The following is a 17,514-nucleotide window of genomic DNA, read 5'->3' on the forward strand; positions in this document are numbered from 1 at the left end:
ATAAACTAAAGGAAAAGGAATGGCCCAAGAAAGGCCTTCATTGAAGAACCGCTGAACACATCAGATACTGAAGTCAATCGACTGAAAACACTCACAAAAACTCACTAGACATCACTAGGACTGACTCCCAAGCAGTGTATTCATCTGTAAACCACTTGAAGTTTAAAATATTTTCTATTATCATCACACATGTGAGTCAGTTTGTTAGTTGAATCCCTTTGAGAAAAGGTTTAGCCAGGTTTATAGCAAAGTAGGAATTTAAGCTGGAGTAGAACAATATAAGGTCTTGCATTTGTAATGATTTTCTTCAGTCAAGTCTCTGCTGAAGAAACATAGAGAAATGTGGGAACATGCACACACACACAGTCATATGTGAAAAGGATAGGAGGAAATCTATGTGGGTATTGTACCCATTCTTCTCATCAGAAAATTCACAGTTAATCTGCTGCTGTACAAATGCTTTACAATTACACTTTTACATGAAAACATAAGAATATTTGGCTACCAAATCTATAGCAAATAATCAATAGTGTCTTCTTATTAAATCAATGAAAGTGGACTTAGGAGAGTTGTGAGGCTGTCATCTGACTTTTAACACTATTCTAATGACCTACATCAGCCTTTGATTACAGTAAAGTCTCCCATTATAAGGCTGAAATGTTCCTTGATTAAAACTGGGATCTTTAATGGCTTTTTGCAAGAAAATAGGCTATATTACTGATGTTTGTATTTTCACTCACATTAACTGACACACATTTCTAACATGTAGTGCTAGCTCAGATTATTACCTTTGATATATTCTTAATATTCCTGGTAGTTTTAAACCTTTATCGAGTACTCAAATCCTAGATATTGCACATACTTAATATTAAAAGCTGTCAGAGCTAGGCCCTCCCTTACTGTGGATTTTACTGCAATTGTTTTTAAATTTTACTTAGCTTTTCTTCATGACCCTGAAAAAAACGTGTGTCTAGATGTCTAGATTAGATCCCCAGGTAGCTGCAGACTAAAAAGCTATAAAATTGTGCAAAAGGACTTAAAAATAATAGCACATTTGGTCTCTGGATAGTTCTTTTGGGTTTGTTAAGTGGGTTTTGTGTTCTTTTTTTCCTCCAAAGGTGGTAACACACCGGTTGCACTGAACTAGCTCTAATGAGGCACAATCGTATCATTTCCAAATATCCTCACTTCACTTCCGCATTGTAAAAACTGTTATAATATTGCTGAGAAAAAAACCAGCATCACTTTATAGCTGATCTTTATCTGTTGACCTGTTGTACCTTCAGGAGCTCCATGGTAAGCAAACTTAATGTAGTTATGCAACTTTCATGCTACTGCCCATCTGCACAACTCTGCACCTGGGGTTATGTAGACCCACCTTTCTCAGAACAAAGTAGCTAGCTTTCATCAGTAACAATTCCCTGCACACTCAAATAATTCAACACAGAAACAATTAGTAGATAAATTAAGGATAGAAAAGTAAAGTCATGCATCAACACCAAGGAGAGACTGTTTCCGAAACTGGCATGCTCAAGAGTTTGGCTTTTTTATGTATTTATTTATTTGTCCTGGAAAAACAATTTATTTTCTGCAAAGCTGCACAATCACCTGTTTTAGCTGAAAAATTGCAAGTCAGTATGTCTTGTTAGGGAGACTATGAAGTATACCCTGCCCTTTCAAGTCTCTGGTTTGGCTTGAGCAAGTTATCTATCAAAACATAAGATTTTATCCTTGCAAGGGGAGAAGATTAAAGTATCAGCATTTCAGTTCCCAGAATAAGAGCACATCAAAATTATCCATCTCCCGTCCTTTCTCACATCCCAGGGACGGCATCGTTTGTAGAATTTTGGCTCACCTGAACTACTTCACCTTTTGAAAGCAGTATAAAGGCTAAACCATATCTCAAAAAGGAATATTTTTTGCCTCCATTAGTAACTAGAAGTCTGAGGACCCAGATGACAAACCTCTTGCTGCTGGTGTACACAGCCTATTGTAGGAAAGCAGGACATGCCCGTGTGTGGATATGTGGATGGATTGGGGGACAGGGCGGAGGGGGAAGGGTCACCATCAGCCAAGCACTGCAGAGCTAGCCTTACCAGCTGAATACTAATCAAAGAAACGGCTCCCATAATTTCAACATTTGCAAACTCTAGAACATCTTTGACATAGAAGGACAAAAGCTCTGGGAAATAACTCAGGAAATTTCCTTGTCTTTATAATGTTTTGCACTGTAGCATCCCTGCCAGACTTCGAGCCCAAGCAAGACAGCCGCTTTGGCTTGGCAGAAAGGACTGAGACAGTCAGGACTTTGGACTGCCGATATTTTGCAGAAGTCTGTAGTCCTCCCTTCCCCCACCCGACTTCCCCGTTTGTCTGTGAGACTTCTCCAAAGAGTCAAGAGTGATGCTATTGTTCTCTTATTTCTCAGAAGGTGCACACGCACCTATAGTCCCAGGGCTCTCACTTTCCACGGTTTCCCCACCACACCTGGCGTTGGGCGCTCCCGCGGTCGGTCCCGGCCGCCCCCAGCCCGGGGAAAGCCAAACTTACGGCCGCGGCCGCTCCGCTCCCGGCGGCTCCGCAGAGCCGCGGCTCCGCTCCGGGCAGGAGCCGCTCCGTGGCGAGCGGGTGCGGAGGAGCAGCGCACAGCCCTTTCCCGCAACTGCTCCGGCCGCCCTCTGCCTACACCGGAGGGGAACGGAAAGGGGAAGGAAGGCAAGGAAAAGCACAGGTGTAGCCAGCACTTACCTGCTCCCCCTTTCCCTCGGCTGCCCAGCGTGGTGAGTATTTTAATTCCAAGGGCTGACGGTGCCTCCGCGGCCAAGTGCTGGCGGGATGCTCCCAAGCGGGGGGGGCGGGCTGCGGGCGGCGGGGCGCCTACCGGGCATGGGGGCTGCGCGCCCGCCCGCGCACTCGCCCGCACCCGCGGAGATGGGAATGGGAGCGCTGCCGCTGCTCCGCTCCTCCTCCTCCTCCACGGCACGGCGCGGCACTGCACTGGCAGCCGCTGGGCACACGATGGGAGAAGCGGGTGCCGGTGCCAAGCCCAGCTCAGACTGGGTGCGGATCGTGGCTGCGGGAGGAGGAGGAAGAGGAGGGAGGGAAGGAGTGGGGAGGGAGGGAGAAAGCAGAGGAGGTGGGGATGCTGCTCTGGGCAGGGGATATCACGGCTCGGTGGCTGGAGCCGGCTGCCAGCTCCGTCCGAGGGCGCGCGGAGGCGGCACAGGGACTCTTTGTACCTCCCGAAGACCCAGCGGTGGCTATTGAAGCGGGATCCAGGGAGCAAGAGCAGCCTGCCCGGCCCCACTATCCCCCCCCCTCCTGCCTCTTCTCCTCCTCCTCCTTGACAGGATATACAGATGGAGTCCTTTGGATAAAAATCAGGAGCCGGGCTAGGGGGTGGGGCGGGAACCAATCTCTCTCCCTATTTGCATTTGAAACAGGGAGTTGAGGGAGAGACTTCAAGATTTTTTTTTTAATTTTATTTTTTCTTTTTTTTTTTACTTCTCCCCCCCCACAACCCATCACGCAATTTGTCCTACAAGCTTCGACTGAGCTTTGGAGGAGTGAAGACAAAGTCGCAAAACTAGACCGAACTTGCGGAGTCCCTGCTTTAAAGCTTTGCCCTTTCAGCCTGCCCAGCCTGCCACTTGTGAAACCCACGCTCCCCGCCCTGGCCCGTTCTCCTGCCCCGCGTGGAGCAGCAGCGGGGCAGGGCCGGTGTCCCCGCTCCTGCTCCCCGAGCAGAGCACGGAGCCACCACCGACCTGCTCGGGGGACTTAAAACCTCGCAGCCCTGCTGCCCTCTGTCTCCCTAGAGCTGCTGTCACGCCTCCCTGGCTCCTGTTTATACCGCGGGGTGGTGGTGAGCAGGGAGAAGAGGACTGAAAAAAGTAAAATATACGTTGAATAACTGAACCGGGCGCTTTCCCAGATCAGAGGGTGGAGAGAGCGGAGTGTGCGCCCCGGCAGCAGGAGAAGGCTCAGTGTCACGCTGGGGCTGGTGCCCGGCAGCGCCCACGCAGAGCCCCGCAACCCCGGAGCTGCTCGGGGCAGCTGCTCTGGGAAATGAGTACCTGCTTTGTTTGGACGTGGTCCGGCTGGGAAAGCGGCAGCACAAACTTTCTGCCTCCTTCCAGCACTGCTGAAGCCTTTTTGGGTCTGCAGAACGAAACAGATCTACAACTGAAACGTGATCAGCCAGGAGTCAGCACGTCTCCTGAAAAAAAAAAAAAAAAAAAAAAAAAAAAAAAAAAAAAAAAAAAAAAAGCGCAGAGGTTCCAAATGTTGGCAGAGCTGCTGAACTAACACTTTTCACGGACAAAAATATTTTTAACACATACTGTTTTTAGAACAATGGACTATACCAAGGGCAACTGCAAGAGATGCACCTTGGCCAATGACTTTTGATTTATATTTACCAGAAAAGCATTTTCAACATGATATAAACAAACTAATAATGTGAATATATAATTGCTTTTCATTCCTACTATACATTATACTATGAAGTGTGCTGTCAACACTAATAAAGTAATATGTGGATAAAGCCACTTCAATAAGAAAAAAACAGCAACAAAACAATTGGTTTACATCACAAAGGTTTTTTAAAAATAATTTTAATTTCGCAATTATAGTCTTTGAATACACAAATGAAGCATGAATAACTCTTTTAATAAATGTAATATGTAACTGCTAGGTGTTTCTTGTCTTTAAGCTTCATTTTCAGATGTTATTTCCAATGTCACCCTTCTAATCAGAGGTAGGCAATTCAACATGGCATTTGTGAACTGAAGTAGTGGTTTAAAGAGAGCAACTAGAAGCAATCTACATTCTCCAAGTGGTGGAGTGTCTGAGTGCATGGTTCCAACTTAATAAGATGTATTCAGGCAAGAAAATCCTGAAACATGATTGCACACAGTTGCTTAAGATTGTAATTAAGGATTCGCCTTTCCTTTGTTTTCCTTCCCCCAATCCCTAATTCATCTTTTACAAGTTAATCAAAATAAGACTGTCTGCACTGATCCTTAGAGGACAAGGTTCAAGGGCAGATTATCTTTTTTTTATCATGAAATATCATAAATACCTCTGCTTTATCTTCTTTCAACTTCATTCAGAGATGTAACCTTTAAATTTATCTTTTTACCACTTAATTCAGTAGCTATGACTTCAATGATGAAAACAGAACAGTTAAAAACAGAAAAAAAAATTTCATTTGCAAATAGGATGACATAAAAAAAGAATCTGCAAGTGATCATGATCTCCATAAACTTCAGCAAATATCCTCAAACTTTTTATTTTCTCTTCAGGTTCAAAATAGGGGCTAAGTAGTTTTACAGTCGCTTAAAATCATTATAAAGGAAGGACTCTTTTTTATTAATTTTGATTCTGATCCAGATATTACTAATGGAAAAATAGAATAGTCAATTATCACCCAATTAAAAAGCTTTCATGTGTAACTTCACGGAGTATTTCATGACTTTCTTCCAAACAGACCTCTCTCAAGGATGTGCTTTATGTTCCAAAAATCTAGTCCCTTGAGCAAAACCTTTCATTAAACTGTGTGTCAGTGAAAACATTTGAACTTATTTTTACTCTGTTGAAAATAGGATAGATATTTTTGTCTCATTATTTTTCTAAATGCTTATGTTTTCATATCAAAATAAAATGTATGAAACCCTTTGACTTTCATGGGAGTAAAACAATGACTCCAAGCAAAATATGTGACTAAGCAGACCAATTTAATTTCATTGCACAGGCAGAATAAAATATAAAGAAGTAATTATTCTTAGTCACTTTTGGCAATCTACCGTTTTTAGTAACATAAGCAAATGTATATTTTTTAATACATTTTGTTCTTGACTGTCTTGATTGTGGATTTTTGCCAATGACTCAGTCCATTCCAAAGCATTGAATGGATCATTTTGGCAGGAATCCACACCTACAGCACTGTTGTATTTCTTTCTAATATGTTGTATAATGCATTTACCCATCCTGAGACGTAGAGGTGTAGCACTTCCAGAGCAAAGTCTACAGTTTGTACGAACAAACCTTGGACCATGCTAGACTGTCTCTTAGGTAAGTGCGGTAAAGTGCAGGCATCAAAACTCATTGGTACTGGCACCTTTCCCATCTTTTTACTTCTGGAACTATCAAGGATGCCCCTTCACGTTACAAGTCACGCTGCTGTTTTGTAGAGTGGATCCAGAGGCAGATTTAGGACCACAAAACCTGAAACTGCTTGTCTTGAAGCATGCTCCTAAATGCTTCTTAGACAGTGAGAGCTTTGGTGGCCCCTGCTTAGGAAGGATTTTGACCAGAAAAGCAATACAAATTTGTTTAATGGTTGTATTCAGTCCCCTGAGCCTCTGACTGTCTCTCTATGTTAACATTTCTATCTGTACACTCATTATACACATTCTGAAAAAGAGCAGTGTCAGGTAACTGCTGCCTGGGTCCTGGTAATTCACTGTGTGGGAAGAAGCAAGTTCCTTTATGCACATAGCAATAGCTTGTAGAGCTCCTTCAATATGAAAATGTAGTACTCTGAGATGCAAAATACTTAGTTTTCTTTTTCTTAAAAATGTATGTGGATATTGGTCTTTCATAAAGCAAGCAGGAGAGCTTGCTGTTTAGCATCTCTTTTAGAGGAAAACATTTCTTAACACCATTAACACATGGTTTCCCTGTACAAGTACCAATGCCTTTGTATGTTACTCTTAGTTGACAACTTCAGCTCTCCAGAAATAATGCTTACAAGTGGCTGTAATTCTGATGTGAATATCTTACCTTCTGTATCAGAGGGAAAGTCACGGTCCAATGTTGTGGTTACATTAGCTCTGATTCCAGTCTAGAAGTGAGCAATGTTTTTTCTTCAGTCTTCTTTTTTTATCATTTCTATAAATAGCAGAAGGCAAAAAAGAAAAAGCCTATTAAAATTGAAGACATTCACAGCCTTTGACAAGATATTTAACAGAGGGATGTCTCTGTCTTTCTGTGTCCTCACAGTTACGATTTCTTTTCCTATTTCAATTTTGACATTTTTTGTGACAATTACAATGTTGTCTATATTCTAAGAGTGTTATCAACCAATGCTGAATCACAGGAGCCATATCTAACAATAACAAGTTCGACAACCTGTTTAGAATATATTTTGCAGAATATCCTCTAAAGATGTGTCAGTCAAGATTACATCATAATATGAACTAAATTATAGTAATTAGTAGTGGTGATTCAATTGGGAAATTTATGACGTCACTTTGTGTATCCACAACCACCCATTCTGCTTAGGAAGTGTTACCTTATCAATTAAACATTACTGTCATGGCTCCATCTGTCCCTCTTTGGCTCCTCTCTATCCTCCCTTGAGTTGCCACAATCTTTTGATGACGTATTTGGTCCACATATACTGGCGAATCTGAGTAACTGATGTATTTGCAAGAGTGGTATATTTCAAAAGTAAAACTAGTTAATCTAAGGCAATGTAACTGTACTAGTAATAAGTCAAAGTTGCCTAAGGTAATAAAAGTGAATGCAATTGAAAATGGAGTTGATGTTGTCAAGAAGAACAGAGAATAGCAACAAAGGGAGTTGTAGGAAGGGAACTTGTAAAGTCAAGAAACTCTAAACTGAAAATAAGTTTGTTTAATCATAAGGAAGCTGCAAAATTAAAAGATTCTACTATTGAGGACAATTTATTAGTCCCACACCAGTAAGAACAGCACAATAATAAACCAAGTGAAAAACAAAATCATGGAAAGAATTTTGAAAATGTCACAGGACAATGGCAAATGGCAGGTAGGCTGTCAGAAGACTGAAAAGAAAAATGGAGAAATTCATTACGGCCACACAGGAACAGGCTATTTGTACAAGCAAGGATAGATGGCTTAAAAAAGCACCGAGACCAGAATGGAGGCTGTGTGGCCAGGCTCCAGATGCTATTCATCATATTATAAGTGGATGTACCAAGCTGGCCAGCACCAAGATGCAACAGAGAGTGACAAAGCTGGCAGTGTGGTGCAGTGAGTGCTCTGCAAGAAGTATGGATTACCAATAGAGGAATAAAAAAGAAATCAGCAGCAGACAAAGAAAGGTGCTAATAATAAAAGGATGACAATTATTTTAAAATATTAGAATTAAATAAAAAAAGAAAAGGGGGGCCTAAGAATAAGACATAGGAAATGAGATGAGAATATTAAAAGGGAGGCAGAATCATTAAAAAACTGTTTTATTTTGTTTCACTGAAGAATGTTGTCCAAGGAAAAAAATGATCAAAAATGCAGTCAGGGCAGGAGCAGAAGACAATCCAGTTTCTGGATTGTCTGGATGGAGAAGAGCATGCAAAATGCCACCTACTTTTGTATCCTTGGACCCGCACTAACATTGAAATGGTGCTAAGTTAAACAGTAATTCTCTATCAGATGTCATGTAGCTGCTTTTACAAGCACTTCTTGATGACAAAAATCATTCAAATTGTATTCAAAAAAGCACATGAGTCTCAGATTGATGTGTCATGACAGAAAGATCCTGCTGGTGGAGAAGAAGCATCACTGCTTAGAATCAGCACTCCTCTCTTTTTTTGATACATGCTGAAAAAAAATAGGTTAGATGCATTTCTGCTGTATATTAAGATAAATTCTGACAGGCATTCATACTGTGGTACAACAGATGTAATTTTTTCAGAGGAATTGTGATAGAGAATTACAATTTGTCTGATTTTATGAAAAGCTATACATAGGAAGTCCAATTGACTTCAGGGAGTTTTGCATGCTTCAGGGAGATTGCTACTGTGTAGCATCCATCAGAAAATCTGCAGCTAAGTTACTTGTGAAAAATGCCAGTATATACACAACTAAACCAGAAACTTCTCATACATAGAAGGATGTCTGTCTTCAGGTCAGACCCTATATTCTACATCAACTACACAAAATTAATATGAATAATTCCTCCACTGACCTCTAAACCCAACCAGGTTTCAGTGTTCCAGTGTGATTTGTCAAGACAAGCTTGAACACTTGCACAGACAAAATCAGTGATTATAGCTGCAATTTTAAAAGTATTTTCTGAATAAATGGCCTGCATTATGTATACTTCTGCATCATAACTGGTATTCAAGATGCTCATAACCTTCCCTGTGTGAAAACTTCAGCTAAGTAAGCAACTTTTTTATTATTATTTGTAGGTTTTTCCCCTGACCACAGCAAAAATTGGACAAGCACTCTTTCAGAAAAACCCTCCCAACACTGAAGACAAAGGAAAGGCAAAAAGTCCTTAACAACCCCAAAACACATTTTCAAAATGTAGAGTATTAAAAGCACAAGAAACACTAAAAAGAAGAGCATGCTGATGACCCCTCCTTTTCCTCTTCAAGCAATCCAACTTTTCAGGTCTGGATGTTAAACAAAATGCTAATTTCCTATACCTGAATATTTATGTAGAAAGAATTCTACACCAGCATGTAAGCAGTTGTATAGGAAGCAGATGGAAATGTCTTCTAAGCACGTTAGAGAAAAAAATGTCCCTATCCTCATCATCCTGAACTGCCCACTCTCAAAATTACTTGGTGTGAGTGCTGAAGGAGACATAATTTCATATGTCAATTTTCCACCCAGGTAATGTATCCATCAAATTTTTTATTCCTTAGGAATGACAACTTAGACATTACTTTTATACTTAAAATGTTAAAAACCTTATAAACTCCTTAATCCTATCTAACTTCTACCTTTCCTTGGGATAGATTCTGCATTCATTACAATTAGTGGGAAAACATTGTTTAGTCAATGAGACAAAAATAAATTTTATGAAAAACCTAAATTATTGTTGATTTGAAAACTAGCTCAGAATATGAAGCACAACATTTTGTACCACTCCTGCAGGAAGTGGTGGAAATCTTTACAAGTCCCAAACGGCAGAGATGAAGATGCAAGTCCCAAAGCATCACACCAATAGTTGTGCTGCAAGAACAAAACCAGAGCCTGATCAATCCTGATTTCCTTCTACTTCTTCCCATGTCTATATGTGTAAGGGAAAAAAACTGCCAAGGGCAGATGAAAGAAAATAGAAGTTCTCTGGATCTTGCTTCCTCCCACACTTAGCAGGTTAGTAATGCCCTAGCTCCACTAGTAATTCATTCAACCCCCTTCACTCTTTTATCATATTTCCTCCAATCTGCCCTTTGGAGACATCAGTGCTGGTCACTGGGATGCTGTGCCTAGTCATTCAGCAACTCTGACCTTGGTGTTCCCAGCCCTGCAAGCCTTGCTTTTCCAAAAGAACTGCTTTTGTTTTCCTCTGAGTCACTGAAATTTGTCATATATATATTTCTGTTGGGAACTTTCTGGGACAAGGGGTTTTTTAGGTCAGTCAAGAGACACAGAGCACAAGCACCTTTATCTCAGTGTGAAGTGCTACCATACAGATATATACTAATAATTTACTACACACATGAGTATAATACCCATGAGTCAGCTACTCTAAGACATACCGTGTCTTGAAGCTTGTGCTCATCCACAAATATTCATCTTGCTTTGGATTTAATGGGCATGGCCTGATCAAAACAAAATTCAGTAAAACTGGAAGCTCCACAGTGTTTCTCCTTGAGGATTCTAGCAATATCTTTTGTGTCAACAGACATGTACTTACATCAAGCTTCATTGCAAATATATATAATTGAATAACTCTACTAGACTTCCTCTGAGTAGCCTTTATTTAATTTACTCTGATTATCCTCAAAATAGGGGAAGGCTGATAAGAATGACTTCATGTATGGGATGCAATATACATCCTCTGTCTCAAGGCAAACAGAAGAATAGGTGCCTTTTGAGCAGCAGATGCCTGCAGGAGGATTATATACCCACCAGTTACTCAGCTGCTTCATCTGTCAGTTTTATGAAGGCATGTCATGGATGGACAGAGCAAAATTGCCTGTGAAAAGCTATGTGAGGAAAAAAAGGGAGAGAGAAAAAGGTAACTGCCTCTTCCTGAGTGCTGGATGAAATTAATGTTTATGAGGGGCAGGGGGAGAGCACACAGGAAAACAAACATAAAAAATAACTTTGTAAATTATCTCTTCATACAATATCAGTCATCTCAATAGAGCTAAAATGCTGCAGTTGCTCCACTGCTATTACTAGTTACTTTAAAAGATTAATTGATGTGGACATTAGAAAGTAACAGATGTGAAGCAATCTTAAGCATAAATTCCTTCACACTTCTTATTAACTGTGGTTAAGATTTTGGTCATCAGACACCCTTTAGTTTAGACAACAAAAGCAAAGAAAGGAAAATTTAACTGTTCTTCAGTGTTGTAGGCCCACTGAGCTCTGTAATTTGCTGAAGATTTGTTTTCTGACACTTTCACCCGAAAAGGGGGGAGTGGGGGAGGGAGCAGAGAAGAATTTCTCCAAAAGCATTCTGACCCACAAAAAGACCCAACTGTATGTGTTGGGAAACATGTCGAAGCACTTCTCTATTTAAGCCTTTCTTCTCTTTCAGTAAAGTGTCAGTAGCTCTTTGAATAGCTATTGGCCTTGGCCAAGACCCTAGTGAAAGGCAACAGATGTTGCTAAGATTGTACCCAGGCTATCCTCTATCCCGTTTCATTTCTGAAAGGGAAAAAGAGAGAAAGAGAGAAGAAAACTTGCATTAAATCACTGGACCATTTTGTACTCCAGCAAATCTGTTTGCACATGCTCGACTGGCCTCGCCGAAAAGGCTGAGCCTCTCGCATTCAGCCTGAGGTCAGTCCTAATGCTCTGTTCAGTGGTCCACGCTCCTTTCACTGGGAGCAGCTGCCTCTGATTGCTAGAACAAATTGAGGTGATTCAGGCCACCAGCAGGGCCACGGTACAAGTGCTTGTCACCAGAAAGGGGGGGAAAGCCTTAGAACAGGACCAACTGGGGCTGCCCACAATAAACCGTAGGATTAATTTGATACAGTCAATATTAAGACATGCTCTTGCTGAAAAGTGGGCCAAAGTGACATAAACTACAAGACAGTTGGACTGAAAGAAGAGGGAACAAAGTGGTGTTCAAACATTTATTAAGTTACACCTAATTATTTAATTGGGGAACATTTAAAATGGTAATAGTGGCAGTTCAGGCCACTATTACCATTTTAATGACTTGCTGTTTAACCCTTGGAAGAGATGCTTGACGTAAGTGGGATTCAAGATCAGTTGCACCATCATCCCCCTCACAATATTGTTTGAAACATTAAATGCAAGTTCTCTAAACTATTTCTGTAGTCAGTTTAAAGAGAAGAATAATTGACAGCTCTATTTAATACCATATTTATAAACCTGTTTCAGTGACTGGAAGTGGCTAAAAACTGTTATCCAAAGGGAAAAAAAAAGAACCAAAAAAACAGAGAAAAAAAGGATTTGGTATTTGTCTCTTTTAAAATTCTTTCCCTTCTACGAAAAAAGATAATTGCACAGAGGAGGCACTAGCAGGGAAAGGTGAAGGCAAAACCCTCTCCCTTTCCCTGGTGCAGGCAAGCTCCTACATTACTTGCTTCAGTCCCATCTATCAGATCACAAAATTTTCTGCTGTGTGAAGGATCAGGCCAGCCGCTTTTTGAGTCTGAGGCCAAGCAAAACAATACAGTACTGCATTAAGGCATGACATCAAGCACTTGTCACTTCAAAAGAAAGCATGCTTTGATGCCTCTGAAAGGAAAGCAAAATCTCTACAGATAGGTAATTTTACCAGACTGGTCAAAAAAAATGACTGCTAATGCTAATTCATAAAACTGTGGATTTAAGATCAGGGGAAATTAGGAATTACAGCATTTAGTCTGGCTCTGCATTTAGATGGAATGGCTGGGTATAGCACATGGCCTTTGAAGTAGAGTTATCCAAGAGGTAGCTTAGTTAGCTGAAGAAGAAAGATCTTACTATTTACTTAATTAGCAGATATAGAAACAGAATTTAAGGGAAAATATATGCAAAACCCCTGCCTTCTAACTCAAAAATTTGAGATTTAGAAAAATGTCCCAAATAGTATACTATAATCTGTGATACGGGACTGCACAAAAACAAAAACAAAATTTAAAATATCTTTTAACTACTTGATTTATGGACCAAAAACTGAGGTACATCTCAATCTTCCTTTATTAGAATTTCATCCTATTACTTGCTACTGTTGTCGCATAGAAAAATAGAAAAAAAGAGAGCTGCCTGTTCAAAGAAAAGTTTTGAAAGAAGATCAGGAGGAGTTGTATCTTCAACAGAAAATTCACTTCTTTTATTCTTCTTAAAAACATTAAGTACTAAACATATATATAATGAAATCTTTTTACCACTTCTTAAAACTTTCTTTTCTCTAAGGCATTGCATATAATGAGTGTATGAGCTTTGAACAGCTGCATCTGAAAACTCATTCCCAACTGTAGTGTGTGGTTTTCAGCTAGGCAAGGGGTGGAATTGTGTGTTTCAGTGCCACTGACACCAAAGCCAGATGAGACATTCCTCTTCTCCTCCCTTCCTACCTCTGGCGCTGGCATTCACACATGTGATGTCACCCCAGCTGAACAGAGAGTAATCCTACAAAATAGATCAGTTCAATTATTCAAGTTAAATCAAGCTATAAAAAAAGAGAATTTTTCAATTAATTTTGCTTAACATGTATTGCTTCCCTGATCAACTTCACAGCATGAATCCACATGTAACTGTGCAGAACAAAGAGTAGGGATGAGAGGGCAGGAGTATAAATTAAACTTATACTTTCAGTTTCCTTCAGAAACTTTCCTAAGTTTCCTTCTTTGGGAAGCTTAATGTAAAAGGTATTTGGGCAATTCTGCTGTTTTATTGTCTGGATTTAATCTCATTCTTCTAGTTGAGTATATGCTCTTCTGGTCTTCTCTTCTGGTCTGTTTCCAAGCCTCTGCCAAGTCAGAGTTTCCTGACATACAGATATCAAACGAGAATGAGGAAGGAATTGAACCTTACCAAGGTCTTCAGTGCCAAGTTCTGGAGATGGAAATGGAGCCTTCTGGGATTAATCTGACAAGAAAGATCAGAGTCACTTCAGCATGCTTCTGCCTACACTTGCCAGATTTATACAGCATGTAAGCAGGAATGTATGACTGACAGTGTCAAACACTGCTGAGGAGAGCAGTAGAAAGGGTATGGGCATTTGCCAGTTGTCAGTCTGATGTGATACTGGCTTTTATAAGATAGGCACCAGGGTATAGAAATGGACTAGATTCGTGTTTGATAGAAGCAAATTCTCATTTGGGCTTCTACACAGCTTCTTCTTGTGCATAAAAGAAAATAAAATAATAGTGAGTGTGCAAGATCTTGTGCCTACCCTTTCTGGACAGCACGTCCTATTTTAAACAATAATATCAGTTCATTCATTTTGAGGGTGCAGGCCTCAGTATTTGGGTGTGCACATTGTTTTGGTGACATACAAAAGAAGAGTTATATATACACATGTGTGTGTGTGTGTGTGTGTGTGTGTGTGTGTGTGTGTGTGTGTGTGTGTGTGGTTCAGCCCTCAGAAATACTCAAGCCCTCAGAATTTAAGCAGATGAGCTACTAGAAAAAATAAATTTCCAAGACCTCCTCATTAGAGAGAATTCATGGATGGTTATTCCTATGCCACGTTTTAATAAAGTTACCATCCTTATCATATTAGTGGTGCTCCAGGCACCTTCAGTACTGAAAGGAACTGGCAAGAACCATACAGATCTAAGTCTGAGCTCCTGTATGTGTATGCCTCCTAATTGGTAGCACTGACCAAAGGTCTATAAGAGTCTCTGACGAGTACAACATGAAAAGGAAAAAAACTACAAAACTTATTGTTACAGAGATTTTTATATCCTTAAAGTGTTAATACTACTTGGGATAGTTAACAAAATACATAATAGAAGCAGGCTCTATAACTGATTTAGAATTTCAAGAGCTTTTTGAAAGATTTCTTCTTTTGAGAATATTAAGCAATGAGAGGGGATGATGCACAGTCATGTCATGGATTAAAAAACTAATTAGAAGACAGAACACAGAGGAGGAATGTATTCCAGCTCACAACCCAGAAGTGAGTGATTGTTTTTACACAGCAGTGCCAGATCAAACCTTATTTGCAAAAAAACTGCACTGATTGTTCTCCAGTACCCTTATAAATTAAAGAAAAAAATAAATCAAAACACTATTTAAAACCTTCTTTTCCTGTTTCATTACAACTGACATAGAGTGATCTTTAACATCCAAAGAATACCGTAAATTTTAGTTTTGTTCTTGAATACTTACCTGGAAGACAGAAGTAGAAAGCAAATCTCAAGATTGGCATTGCATTTCTTTTTCTAGCTGAAGAAAGCTGTTGAAAACTGAAGGCAAGTGGTCAGCTCTGAAGTGACTTCTTTGTCTGCAGAGAACTACAATGGTGGTGGTTGGCATACAAGATGATGACCTGACTAATTTCTTGTTTACATGCAGCACCTACATTTGGTATATTGGCAATTCCAGGGCAGTCAAGAAAACTAGACTTCAGTTCAGAGATTTTACCCACTATGAATCCACAGGAACACTTCAAGGCAAATTATGCCCATTTTATCCCTTTCCAGTCCTTCATGGTGCTCCCTTCAGCAATGATTATTTGCTGACCAGGACCTCTGGTGCCCATTAGGGTGGGGATGGGTGATCCTCGCAATGCCGCGCTGGCTGCAGAGGATAGCCTAGCAAGAACTCATTAGCACAGTTTAGCTCACAAGCCTCACTCTGCTTCGTCCTTGAGGCCAAAAACTGCAGGTAGCCACCTAATGAAGTTAGGTGCCTAAGGTAAGGAACTTCTCTACAGAGTAAGAAGCTTTTTAATGAACAGGGATCTGCTATCCTCCTTCTTTTTAAAACTGAACAGAACCTGATAAGAGATACAGTGAATAATGACTGAAATGTTAACAAATTAGGAACATAATCAAGGATTTAGTACCAACTTCAGGCATCTTTTCACTCATTTTGGCTTGTGCAGTATCATTTTAATCTCTTGCCAGTATCTTTAAGGTCTATCAAAAATTATCCAAATGAAACACAAAACAAAAGATTATGAAGAGTTTTGATTTTGACTTAGTTTTAAACCCAGAATAAAGAAATGACTTATGAGTGAGAGGATTAGCATAAACACAAAGTTACACTGCACTGTAATCCGCTGATAGAGAAATAAAACATCAGAGAAATAGAATCAGAACATGGATGTAGAAGAGTTGACTGAAAATGAGATCATGAGTAGCAGAGGTAATGAACATTTCAGGAGATGAAAAGGATCTAAGGGTTGGAGTTTGTTTGCACACAGCATTTTTATTTCAGAAACCCTTGCACAATTGCAAGAGTTAGGGCAGCCCAGTGGTTCACTCAATTGTTTCCTTGTAGAACTGCCAAAACCCTTTCTTCATCCGCATCTACTTGGAGAACTTAGCTTTTTTCTCATACAATACATAAAGTAATATATTTTTGTACATAGAGACATATTGAAGTGCTTCATGATTCAGGTTTGAATCTCTGGTTGCAACCAAAAAAATACCAAAAGTGGAGGCAGACTGTGTGATATGAAGTGCCTGTGGAGAGGGCTCCAGGACTTCAAAGCATCTTATACTGGCCACTTTCTAAGATAACTATTCTGCTCAAGACAGGCTTTGGATCTGACTCAATATCACAATTCTGGTGTAAAAATAGCATAAGGTGGTCACAGAACTAGGCACAATTTGGCAGGAGCACTTCTAAGTGTATATTGTGTGAACATAGAGTTCCCATCTTTACCTTTCTAGAACAATTCAATGATGTGCTCTTTCACATAATTTTTACCCAGGATGGAAGGCTGTATCTGTTACTGAACAGTTTTAAAAGATGTATTGTGAAAGTGGGAAACAGCTACAGGAGTTGCATGATATTATGGTAAAAAAAAGTCTGGTATTATATAATGCCATGCTTTCTCAAAGCTCTTTGTAAGCATGAACTAATTAATCCTTAAAAGAGTATACATTGATATTATTTTTTATTTGTAAATTACCCTGAACTATTTTACTTGAACAGACAAGAAAAAACAATGCTAATAATTTCCTATAAAACCCTTTTAAATTCTTCACCTTCCTTTTTGATGGGATTAAATCACCAGCATCTTAAAATAAAAGCATTATATTTCACTGCTGTTGAATTTAAATGTAGTTCTTACTTGGCAGATAAAATGGTACCCTTATCAGTTCTAAAATCTGACAGTCATGTTTTTTATTTTTTTAAATTATCCTTCTTCTTTTTGTTTATCATATTTTGAAATTTGCCTCATCCATACTTATGGTTCCATATGTATAGGTTTGTATCTATGTGTGTATATATATGGATAGTTCCTTCACCACTTACTCAAAGCTCTCACTGAAGTCAAAAAGAATTTTATTAGCCATAGAGTGAAGATTTAGTATTCAGATTTCTCCCAAAGATGAAGTGTTTCATAAAGTAATATTCCTCAACTTCCCCAGGCTACATAGGCTTGGAAATGTCAGAGTTGAATATCACAAAAAAAACCCAA

The 17,514-nt window shown here is 39.7% G+C and overlaps 1 protein-coding gene across 1 annotated transcript in view; it reads right to left on the reverse strand.

Annotated features, from left to right (window-relative positions):
• Positions 1 to 2,888, reverse strand: part of CDH7 (cadherin 7) — an 81,173-nt gene extending 78,285 nt beyond the window's left edge. Inside the window, exon 1 of the mRNA XM_050971114.1 lies at positions 2,749 to 2,888. The gene's annotated coding sequence lies outside the window, so the exon portion shown is untranslated. The remainder of the gene's footprint in view (positions 1 to 2,748) is intronic.
• Positions 2,889 to 17,514: the final 14,626 nt, after the last annotated feature.

This window comes from Serinus canaria, chromosome 2 (genome assembly GCF_022539315.1).
Source record: "Serinus canaria isolate serCan28SL12 chromosome 2, serCan2020, whole genome shotgun sequence".
Classification (NCBI taxonomy): domain Eukaryota; kingdom Metazoa; phylum Chordata; class Aves; order Passeriformes; family Fringillidae; genus Serinus; species Serinus canaria.